The sequence below is a fragment of the Octodon degus genome, unplaced genomic scaffold (assembly GCF_000260255.1).
Source record: "Octodon degus isolate 3935 unplaced genomic scaffold, OctDeg1.0 scaffold00004, whole genome shotgun sequence".
Lineage (NCBI taxonomy): Eukaryota > Metazoa > Chordata > Mammalia > Rodentia > Octodontidae > Octodon > Octodon degus.
Window position 1 is genome coordinate 28,814,501 of NW_004524580.1, and position 12,562 is coordinate 28,827,062.

Sequence of the window (12,562 nt, forward strand, 5' to 3'; positions counted from 1 at the left end):
CTGAGCTGGCCACACACACACACACACACACACATATAAAGAAAATAAAAAATTTTTTTTTAAATAAAAAAATTAAAAAAAAATAATTTCTGCTCTGTCTTCCCTTGACTACGGGTAACTGGAAACTATGCCTAATCTTACATAACAAAATGTTTATGGCAAAATAACAGAGGTACAAATCCAGCCCCCTGGAATCCTTTGTGTAACGGAAGCGGCGCTTTGGCCACTATGGAAACCTCAGTCGCTGCATCCAGAGCGGGGCCAGGCAGAACAGGCGGAGGGGCTGGGGTTCGGGGAGGCTGAGGCAGACAAATAAAATCCAGGTATTTGCCGTGACAAACGACCTCTCTAAGATTCATTAGATAGGCAGGAGTGGTACCCCCTGGTTCTTCTCAGTGTGGTTGGGGTAATAGCAGGTTTGGCTCAACTGGTAACTTACTAGCTGCGCAGACTCTCTGACCCTCAGAGCAGAGGGTGTGCCTCTGCATCTGCATCTTAACAGGACCTCTGGGCGATGCGCAAACTTTAGGGTCTGAGCAGCGCTGTGCTCCTAGACCTCGCTGAGTGCTTTAGGAAGGGAGGTTCGAGTCGGGGTTCGGCCTCCCGGAAAGGGGCGGGGCCATAAGGGGCGGAGCCCGAGGCCCTTAAAGGGACAGAGTCCCTTCACCTGTCTCCATCTTCCCTATGCATTTGCCCGGACTCCATAAGGCTATCTGTTCTCCTTTCTTAAAAGAAGCCACCTCTAGGGCTCACGGAACTCGTACTGCTCCGCCTGGGTCCAAAAACTCCTAAGGCTGGGAAGACTGGGAACACCGGAGTTAAACATACCGCCAACGGCGGTAGTACCGGCTCCACCCCCTGGTCCGAAGCCCCGCCCATTCCCAGGCGTTCCGCAGGGAGGCGCTCATACCCCGCCCCTTCCGGCCAAGACGGAAGTGACGTCATGCACGGGCCGGCAGGTCTCTCAGCCTTCCTACCGCTCCTGGATTCTTCCTTCCCAGTCCTTTCCTCCACTTCTCCTTTTCCTCCTCCTGCTCCAGCCTTGGTGGCCAAGGCGTTGGCAGAGGCCATGGAGTAAGAGGACAGCGGCGGCCGGACGCGGAGGCCGAGGGGGCGCAGCCAGGAGGCGTTTAGGGGGCGGGGGGAGCGAGCCCCAGGGCCGCCCCTCCGGGGGGCCGCGCCGAGAGGTGAGCGCTGGGCTCGGCGTGAGCTCCTCCTCCCCGGCCGCGCTCGAGCCGGGCTCCCTGACCGGCGAGCGGAGAGTGGGGCCGGGCCCGGCGCGGGCTAGGCCTCCGGGGCCGCCGGCTGGCGACGGTTGCCTGGTGACGGCCGGCTGGGGCGCGGGGTACGAGCGAGCGGCTGGGCTGGGGGAGCGGGTGCCCGGAAGCGGATCCGAGAGCCCCGAAGCGAAGCGGCCCGGGGGGGACGGGAGACCCGCGATCGGGTGATCGGGGTCTTCCGCCGGCGGGCGAGTCGCTGGCGCGGGAGCTCGGGTTTCGGTGGTGGAGATCGCGGTTCCCTTTTGGGAAATTGAACACTACTCCCGGACTGGGTAAGACAGCTCCCCTTGGTTCCGAGGTCCGGCTCCGGTGACCCGGGGCACCAACCAGGGCGCTCTGAGCCTCCCACGTCCTCCGACCGCAGTTGTAGCTGGGGAGTGGTAGGTTACTGTGTGTGAGGTGGGTGGGGCAGGTGTTTTGTTAACGTCCACTTTGGTGGCTCCAGGACTCTTCCTGTTTTCCTAAGCGAGAGAAAAAGAATGAAGATTTAAGTCAATAAAGCTTACAAAAACTTCTTGGGTTTTGGGTGAATACGTCCCTGTGATCAGAACACAGGGGTGATCAAGTCTACCTAACAGGATCGAGTAGACAAGAGTCAAGTGACTTAAACGTACTCTTGCCAGTAGTGACTTACCAGTTGCCAAGGAGCTTTTTTTGTGCATCCAATTCAGAATTTGTATGACGACACTTAAACGATTATGTTCTGTATGTAAGTTTTTAAAGTAGCATGTCTCTCAGTTCTTAAAAATTAATAGCTTTACAAACCAGCTAGTCATCATGGTCCTGGTAATAGCTTCAAAATGAGATGGTTGAAGATTCCTTCTGGACCTTGGAAGCTGCTGCTTCTCCTCCATCTCCCCCCTCCCCCCCCCTTTTTTTTTAATAAAGCTTGCTGGAAGTGGAGATTGTTTGAAGACAATGAACCTAATGGAAGATGAGGGCCTTCATTCTCTTGGGATCTTCTTTCCACATATGCAGAACTACCTGTTCTTTTATGCTTTCAGTTCAGTGGACCCTCAGTACACATTGTGCTTCCGTATAATGGAGTGTTTCTGTGCAAGTCAGATTTGTGTTTGAGGATAACAGCTCATACACATTTGAAATTCATGACTTCAAGGAAAAGAAATAAGTCTTCTTACTGTTCTGTTCCTTTTTGTAGGTGTTGAACTTGCATGGCTCTCCTTCTGCCTTTGTAGTCGTTCTTGTGGAGGAGTCCTGTCTTCAGCACAAGTCTAGTTCTGGCCTTTGTCATCTCATGTAGGTTCTTTGTAGCCTCTCGATCATAGCTTACCTCTTTTCCTTCTTTTTTTTTAAATTTATTTATTTATTTATTTATTCATTGTGTGTGTGTGGCCAGCTTAGCCCACCAGGGGGCGCAGCTCGCTGGCATGTGGTGCTGGGGGATTGAACCGCGGTCCCTGTGCTTTGCCAAGCTTGTTCCGAGTAGGTGCTTTAGACCACTGAGCCATCTCTCCAGCCCCTCTTTTCCTTCTAAATGCAGGTCGGATCTCATAGTCTCCGTGTTTAAAACCCTTCCAAGGCTTCTCATTACAGGATAAACTGAACTTCTGCTGTACCTGCTGAGGCCTGCCGAGGTTGGCCCTCTGTCTTTCCAGCCTCATCTCCACCAGGCTTTCTTGGATTTCTTTTCTCCTCTGGTTACCTTGCCTATCTTTCTGTTCTTCAGATACATAGCTTTTGGTTATGCTTTCAGGAAGAATCTTCGAGAGCCTGGAAATGCGTCCCCTGCCCCCCCCCCCCCCCCTTTAAGTTTTGGCTTTTTTGAGCACAGTCTTGCTTTGTAGCACAGGCTGCAAAGGCCCCACCACCACACTGGCTTCTTCCTTTCCTTTTTATCTAGTTAAAACCTATTATGTGATTCAGCTCATTCCAGGGAAGACTTTACAGGTTAGGATCGCTTCTATTTGTATGTTCTCATGACAACGTTGCAGAGTTGTCCTCTTCATACTTAATAAGTTAATGAGATGTTCCTTATTCCCTGATACTGTGTAAGTGCTTAATAAATGTTAAATGATTTGAATTCATTATACAGGTAATGTCAGGAGTTGCACTAGTGATTCCGTGGACATCTTTCTTTCTTTCTTTTTTTTTTAATAGTGACCTTTCAGCTACATTTTAAAAATTTAACTTACTTAGGGGCATCTTGCTATGTAGTTCAGGTTGGCCTTGAGTTGAGTAGCGCAGTCATTATGACTGAACTCATGGCAGTCTTCCTGTCTCAGCTTCCAGAGTGCTGAGATTATAGGTGTGTGCCATCACACCTGGCCCTGCCCGGTCATCTTTAATCCTCACAACAATCACCTGATTGGGTGGCTTTCTCTCCTTTTTATAGATTATAAGTGGTGTAAGAGAGGCTGTGTGTGGTCACAGTCTACCATATGTTAAAATTACCACTAGCTCAGGTTTCCTTGCTGTTGATGATCATGTACTTAATCATATGACACTTAATTTTTACACTTGGCTGTGCATTAAAAAACATCTAGCTCAAAAAGTATTATATATATGGCTGGGGAGATAGCTCAGCGGTTTAAGTGCCTGCTGCCTGGCAAGTACAAGGACCTGAGCTGGCCGCCAAAACCAGGCGTAGTGGTGCACGTCTGTAGCCCCAGCACTATGGAGGTTTAGACAGGAGGATCACTGTGAGTCGGAACTGCCTAGTGAGACCCTGTATCCAATAAATAAATTAAAAACAAACAAAAACACCCATCTAGTTCAAGCTCTAGATAGCTTGACTACAACTTTATTGATTCTGAATCTGAAGGTTTGAGATAGTAGGTGGTGTTTATATGGTTTAACAAGTTCTTTAGATGTTCACCAGAGTTTGAAAACCTTTATCTTTCTTAGACAGTAGTTCATTTTATTTTCACATGTCTTCCACTTTTATTTTACATTTTGGAGTTTTGAAGTTAAAGTGCCTTCCAAAAACGAGTGTAAATTAGGTGTGTGTCTGTCATCTCAGCACTCTGGGAAGGCTGAGGCAGGAGAATCACATGTTTAACTGAACTTCTGGGCAACTGAGTGACTTACCAAGATGCTGCCTCGAAATGAAAAAGGGTTGGAGATATAGTTCATTGTGTGAGGGTCCTGGATTCAGCCCCTAGTATGGAATATAAAAGAAAATTTGGGTGTAATCTCTCTTTTCTGAGTCAGAGTTTCACTATGTAGTTTAGCCTGGCCTTGGACTCGTTGAGTACAAACTAACCTTGAACTTGCAGAGATCCTCTTGCGTCAGCCTCCTGAGTGCTGGAATTACAGGTTTGTAGCACCATGCTGGCTTTTTGTTTTTTGAGACAGGGTCTTGTGTAGTCCAGGCTGCCCTTGAACCCACTAGTCCAGGATGGCCTTGAGCTATATCTTTCTGTGTTAGTCTCATTCCTGGGATTACAGGATGAAACATGCCTGGCTCAAGTTACCACTTTGGTTTGATATTTAAACATAAGTTGCTTTACAGTCTCTTGTGTTGCTCTTTAAGTCTTACTGTGTGGTGGTTTTAAACTTGTAACCAGTGACTAACTCTGTTTCATTTCTTGTTTCTCATGGTAGTTTTCACTTTTAGTAGGTACATAATAATTTATTGTAGCCATCATGTATATATTTAATCTTTATTCAGTCTTCTGTAAATAATCTCTTCTGCCATAACTGGTAAGAATTAGATTTTGTAGTTGTAAAGAGAGTAACTATATTACAGCTTGTGTAATTGCTGTTCTTAGTAAGATTAAACAGGACTTTTGTTTCACATTGAAGAGTGTTATATTTTTTGAGATAGGATCTTGCTGTGTAATTTAGGCTGGTGTCTAAATCACAGCTGTCCTCTGTCTTAGTATTGCTAGTGATAGGATTTTAGATATGCACCACTATGCTAGGCTATTTATTTATTTGTATTTTAGGGAAGAGTCTATGGGATGTTAAGGGTCTCATTACTAGATCAGACTTATAGTGATCCACCTGTTTACAGCCTCCCAAGTGCTGGGATTATACCATGCCCAGTCTCAATTGCTGTCTCAGTGTGCCCTGGGGTCAGGGCTGGCACAGCAGGCCTGGGGATTGAACCCGGCCCCTGTGCCTGCTTGCAGGCGCTTTAATCTGCTGAGCTATTTGGCTGGCCCTCGTGCTAGGCAATTTAAATAATTAAGCAATTTTTTTTCTTTTAAACAACTTCTAGTAATCTCTCAGTAACCCACAACAAACATATTTCAAGATCTATGGTAATATCCTGTTTCTTTTTTTTTTTTTTTTTTTTTCGTGGAATCGGGGATTGAACTCAGGCCCTTGCGCTTGCCAGGCAAGCGCTTATTCTACTGAGCTATCTCCCTGGCCCCAAGATCCTGTTTCTTTACATATAAATAGATAAGTGCCCTATAGGTGTATGGGTACAAATACCTTCCCCCTCTTTTATTTTTTTATTTTTATTTTATTTAAAGTTTTATTGATAAACAGCAATGAGACAGTTTCAAATCAAATCGGAAGTACAGTTCCCCTCTTTTATTTGAAGTATTAGAGATTGAAACTTAATGCTGAGCTACATCCCCAGGCTGACTTGCTCACCCTTTTTCTTTTTCTTTTCCTTTTCTTTTCTTTGTGTATTTGGTACAGGGTCTCACCACCCTCCTGTCTCATCCTCCCCAGCCCTGGGATTACAAGGCATGCACCACTCTGCCGGGTCTCAGTAGCCAGCTCAGCAGACCTGGGGGTGGGGCCTGTGTGCACGTGGTGCTAGGGATTGAACTAGGGTCCTTGCGCTTGGCAGGTAGGCCCTTAAATGTCCAAGATATCTCCCCAGCCCTACGTAAATGTAATTCTTAAACACACAATTGGCATTTTGTGAATATACAACTATGTTAATGATTATGTAAATAGCATTCTTTTATTGTCAGGCATTTTACATAGAAATCTCTAGCCATTGTGCCTCTGTAAGGGATGCAATAAACTATTTTGTGTTCAGTTTGTACTTACCCACATTATCATTTGTAGTCATTATGTATTTTGTGATTAATAGTCTAGGCCTGTGATGGAGAACATTTTAGAGTTTTCAGTGTTATAAACAGCCTGCTGTAGCATGCATGCCAAGATTTGCCACCACTGGTCTAGTCCATACCAGGTACTATGAGACTAAAAGTTATTAAAGATAATTTTTTTAAACATATTTAGTATAGGGTCTTACTATGCAACTCGAACTCTAGTTATCCTCTTATTTTCAGCCTCCTTAGCACAGGGATTACAGGCTTGCGCCACCACACGCAGTCTCAGTGGCTGGCTCAGCGCGCCCAGGGACAGGGCCGGTGCAGCATGTGGTGCTGGGAATTGAATTCTGGCGCCTGTGCATGCCTAAGTAGGCGCTTGGTCTGCTGAGCTGTCTCGCCAGCCCTTAAACATAATTTCATTCTCTGATGAGATTGAAATAACCTTATTATTAACATTGTGGTATTTTCAACAAAAATACAAGCTAATTTTATGTTTTAATATTTTATTCTTGGAAAGAAGTAAGAAACTCTTTACATGTATTTTATTTGAAAATTCAAAAAGTGAGAGGTGTGGTTGTGCATACCTCTAATCTCAGAGCATTTGGGAGGCTGAGGCAGGAAAATTTCCAGGTAGAACTGAAAGAATTACCGGTTCCTTCCAGCTACCTGTGACCAGCGTGTAGCGTTCAGCCTACTTTCTGCCAGGTACACAAGAAAAGTCTAGTATTATACCATGCTCACTGACTGGTTCTGACTGCCAGGTGATGGCTGAGCCAGACAGTAGAGTGATCTATCCTGGGATAATAGTGGGGGCTCCCTAAGGTGTTACTCTGGTTGAGATTTGGAAAGGGAAGGTGGTTGAATTCTATTAGATGTGCAAGGAAAAAATGGCTGAAATGAATAAACATTTTTGTCATGTATAACTTTGTCTTTGCAAAAATAGCCTTATTTTTGTGTTCATTAATTAAATAAAAAATTGAAGAATTATATTCTCCCAATACTGGGAATTGAAGCCAGTGATCACTGACCTTGATCTACAACCAGTTTTAAAAAAATTTAAAACATTTTTACTGTACACATTTGTACTTTATAATGCAGTAGTATTCATTGTGGGGAGCTGGTGCACATATGTAACATATCTGAGTTCTTTTTTTTTTTTTTGCAGAACTGGGGATTGAACTCAGGCCCATGTGCTTGTCAGGGAAGCACTTAGTCTACTGAACCTTCTGCCTGGCCCTCTTAGTTCTTTTTGATTCACTTCCCCTTGTGTCATTTTATTTTATGACAGTGTCTCACCTAAGCTGACAAGGCTGATCTTGCGCTCATGATTGTCCTGCTTCCGCCTCCTAAGATCTGGAATTACGGGGATTGTGCTCTGGCCAGTTTCTTATATGTCAAATGGCTGTTGATAGTAATTAAAAGTCATTTAAAGTCAGATCTTATTCTCCAAGCTCATTGAGATTGTTTTGTTTTTGCCTTCTGTTGGTTTCATGGTATACTTATTTTCTTGGGTCTTCTGGGATAACCTTTTCTGAGGCCCTAGTCTTTTTGTACTGGATCTTGGTACTTAACATTTTTACCTTCAGGCCAATATTTTTTCTAAGTTTTGGACCTTGGTATAAAAAAACCTACCATATATCTTCGTGTGAGTGTTGCTCAGGCAACTCAGATCGTGCTTATCTGAGTTCTCTCTTCGCAGGACAGTTGGCTCTTGTGTGTCCTGCCCTGGCCAGCGCTTCCTTTCCACCAAACTCTGAAGTTGGAGATGCGAATGGGAGTGGGATTTCCAGAAAAATAGCAGAGTACAGAACTAAGACAGTTACTAATGAGAGAAAGGAAGTGTTAGAAATGCTTTTTAACATTTCCTTTCTCAGTGTTTCCTTAGCTCAGCAAATTCTTTCTCTTTTAAAAGTTGCTTAAAATGTGAAATATGCGTAAAATTGCAAAACATAGTTTAATATGTGGCTATAAATATTCATATAAGTAGTCACCTTTGAAATATCTCCTATACTTACCAATTCTTCCCTGTCCTGTATATGTTTGCATGTGTCCTTTCCTTTGCTTTATTCTTTTTTTTACTTTCTAAATTACATATATATCATCCTTGAAGTACACATTGCAGTTCTGTTCGGTCTGACCATGTTTCTTATCCCCACCCCCAGAACTGTGTATCTTTTGCTCCACTCCACAGGGTGATTAATTATCTTACTCATGCAAGAAACCATTTTATGACTCCTCATAACTACGCGTTGCTCTTGGTGAGCTGGCTTTTCTAGTCTCCTTTGCCATACTTTCTTTTCCTTTAGCTGTTATCCGAACTGTTTTGTTTTTACTCCTACGTTTTTCCTTTTCTCTGTCTAGTTCACTCCTACTTGCATATATAAAAGCATCTGTAACATTACTACTTGGGAGCAAAATTCTGCTAGTCTTGTTCTGTTTGCTTTTGTAATATTGTGCATTCTGTATTTTTTTTAAGCATTTTATCATTAGGCTAATACTATGGTGGCTTTACTTTCTGCCTCTGCCCTTGTTTTTGAGGCAAGATCTCGCTATGTAGTTTAGGCTGGTTTTGAATTCACTATGTAGTTCAGGCAGGTCTCAAACTTTGTGATCCTCCTGTCTCAGCCTCCCGAGTCTGGGGTTATAGGCATGCACCCCCACACTCGGCTGCCTCTTCTCTTCTTTTTTTTTTTTTTTTTTTTTTTTTTTGTGGCAGCTCTTCTCTTCTTAATGGTAGATCCTGTATGACTTGTTTCTCCTTTACTTCCTCTTCAGCTTCTAACATTGTATGTGGTATCAGGTACATAGTGGGTATTTAATAAAAATTAAGTCATCAATTGTTTTTCTTCATTTACACAGATGTTGACTCTTTGGATGATGGGTAAACATCTCACATTTGAATATCTGTACTGATGGGGCTGGGGAGATGGCTCAGTAGAATAAACACTTGCCTGGCAAGTGCAAGGGCCTGAGTTCAATCCTCGGTTCCACAAAAAAAAAAAAAAAAAAAAAGGAAAAAAAAAAAAAGACTGTACTGAAAATATTGCTTGGTTTTACAGTGAGCTTTTTGTAGTCTTTGGATCATGCTATAATCTTTCTTCCATATCTAGGTACACAATCTTTCATTCTGTTACACTCCATTCCCTTTTTTTTTTTTCGTACTTAAAAAATGTATTTTTAGCTCATCTTAAAGTGCCAGTTATGTTTTATTTCTACATGTCTCTCCAAAGGTGTATGCAGTCATGGGGGGCAGGGTCTTTTTTTGTGTGTATGGTACCAGAGATCAAACTTGGAACCTTGTGCTTGCCAGGCACAGAGCTATATCCCTGGCCCCATGGGTGGGGACAGGTTCTTCAGAGGTGGTTGAATCTAGAGTTTGTGTCATGGTCTAGTGCCGGGATTAAGGGTACGAGTGCCCTTGCTGCTTTTGTTGTTTTCCACCACCATGAACAGTGGTGTGTTGCCCCGCTGTGTGTGCCACCCTGTCTGGGAGCCAGCTGGTTATGGACTGAAACCTCTACAAACTGTGAGCTAAATAAGCCTTTCCTTTACCTTGGGGTGTTGGGTATTTTGTCTTTGCAAAAAGGGGAAGTACGTGACCCTACCATTGTACATTCATACTTTAGTTAAGTGTTATAACTTTAGCAGTCTGAGTTTGCCACTGGCCTGAGTCCCTAACGGGAAGGAACATTTCCATTTACATCTCTATTTCCAGCATATAACAGGGTGCATAACCCTGTGCAGGTCAGGCAGATGTAGAGGATGAGGTAGCTTTAAACAGGATTTGTCATCTGTCTAAATCAGCAGCAGATGTTTGTGGAGAACTTGGCATAGCAAATAAATGTTTTCATAATGCCAGTAGCAACATTTTATAGCTACTTACAAAAATGCAGCATTAAATTAAAAATGAAACATGAGAATTTCACTTGCTATTTATAATTAAGATCTTTAATAGCAAAAAAGTTCTATTTACCTGAATGTGATTAGTGGAGAAAATGGAATGCAGACAAGTGCTACCTTAGTCCACTGGTCTTCACATATTTTTGCTTGTGTATCTCACAATTTGAAATACGCAATTTTATGTTGATGGAATCACTTTTTTGTCAAGAGCTTAAGTAGTTGCCAAAGATTGGTTTTCTAGGGGCTGGGGAGATGGCTCAGTGGAATAAGCGCTGCCCTGGCAAGCGCAAGGGCCTGAGTTCAGTCCCCGGTTCTGCAAAAAAAAAAAAAAAAAAAAAAGATCAGTTTTCTAGGTTTTATCTTATGAGTCTGTATGGTTTAATTAAAACCTTGGAGTTCGTTGCAATGAGCAGTATCTCACAGATCTACACACTTAATAGTGGTGCTGAGATACTTGTTTCTTTACTGCTTTGCGGGGTTTGTGTTGGTCTGTTACTCTTGAAGTCTGTATCAAAATAAACTGTAGAAAAAAGCTGTCAGCCTCAGGTTGCTGTAGTTCGATCCCCACAGCACACCAGCCAGCCAAACCACCCCTTAGGGCATTTAGAGCAAAAAAAAAAAAAAACTTATTCCACAAAATAAACTGTAGAAACTTTTTCCAATTCTGTCAACTTTTGTTGCACTTATTTTGAAGCTTTCTTTCTGAGTAGATAAACATTTAGAATTTTTATGCCTTCTTGATGAATTGACAACTTTATCATTATCGGATGTCTTTATTGCCTTGAAGTCTATTGTATCTGTTACTAATTTATGCACTTCAAATTGGTACATTTACTTTACCTGTGTCCTTATATATTTTAAAATGATTTCTTTTCTTTCTTTCTTTTTTTTTTTTTTTTGACAAAACCAGGGATTGAACTCAGGCCCTTGCGCTTGCCAGGGAAGCGCTTATTCCACTGAGCCATCTCCCTGGCCCTAAAAATGGTTTCTTAGAAGGATATAGTTAGATCTTTTTTTTGTACATTTATTTATTGTGTGTGTGTGTGTGGCCAGCTCAGCCCACCAGGGGGCGGGTCTGGCTGGCATGTGGTGCTGGGGATCGAACCGCGGTCCCTGTGCTTTGCCAAGCTTGTTTCGAGTAGGTGCTTTAGACCACTGAGCCATCTCTCCAGCCCCTATAGTTAGATCTTGCTTTTTACATTTAGTTTGACAATATCTGCCTCTTACTTGTTACTATGTTGTTTAAATTTAAATCCAATTTAAATTTAAAATCCAATAATAAGTGCAAAAATAAGTACACTTAATAATTATTGATGTGCATGGATTTCAGTCAGCTGTCTTGCTGTTTATTTCCTCTTTGCCATATTTGTCGTTGGTCCCTTGTACTTCTTTTCTTTGTATTTACTCAGATTTCTTTAGGATTCAATTTTATGACCATTGTTCACCTTTTAGTTATGTGTGTTCATTATTTTTGTTGTAATTTTAAGGTGTGCAATCTGTACCTTTAACTTACTATATACCTTCAAATGATGTTAGTACTACTTCACATACAGTATAAATATTTTTCAGAAATACAGTTCTGTTTCCCACTATTCTTTATTACTTTCCTTAGTTTGACTTAAAACAGTACATTAAAAAAATAATTTTTTATTTCTATCTTTTTTGGGGGCAATACCAGGAATCAAGTTCTGGACCTCGCGCTTGCCAGGCATGGCATGGGGTGCACCTCTGAGCTAAATCCCTGGCCCCTTTATTTCTGCCTTAAGCCGTTGTTCTCTGATACGCCTAAGTTCTGAGGTGAGGTCCAGGGAAATTCTTATTTTTGTTCTAAATATAGTTCATCTGTTTCCTTGGTCATTTTTAGGGTTTTCTTTGAATCACAGATTTTTGACTATTGGTATGAAAGATCTAGGATGATTTCCTGTATCTTTAACCTTCATAGTGGTTCACTGAATTTCTTGGAGCTTTGTATAGTCTTCATGAAATGTAGAAAACTTTTGGCTATTATTTTAAACATTTTCCACCTCACTTTGGGAACCTATTTGTAAATGTTAGACCTGTGATAGTGTCCCCCAGTTTACTGAGGTTTTCTCTGTTCTTTAATGTTTTGGTTTTTTTTTTTAACCTTATCCTGTTTTTTTTTTTTTTTTTTTTTTTTTTCTGTTTTCTGACATGCGGTCTTACTGTGCTGCCCAGGTAGGTCTTGAACTCTCAGGTTCAAGTGAACCTCCTACTTCAGCCTCCTAAGTATGTGGGACTACAGGCATGTGCCACTGAACTAGCAATGCTTTCTTACAAAATGTTCTAAGTGATTTCATAGCTCAGTAGTATTATTTTATTTTATTTTATTTATTTTTTAATTTTTATTTATTTGTGTGTGTTTGTGTGTGTGTGTGTGTG

The 12,562-nt window shown here is 42.3% G+C and overlaps 1 protein-coding gene across 2 annotated transcripts in view; it reads left to right on the top strand.

The window, feature by feature from the left end:
• The first annotated feature begins 941 nt into the window (after positions 1-941).
• Positions 942-12,562, top strand: part of Scyl2 (SCY1 like pseudokinase 2) — a 72,781-nt gene continuing 61,160 nt past the window's right edge. Inside the window, exon 1 of one of the 2 annotated variants that reach the window (XM_004623828.2) lies at positions 942-1,187. The gene's annotated coding sequence lies outside the window, so the exon portion shown is untranslated. The other variant, XM_023716733.1, reaches the window with a different exon arrangement.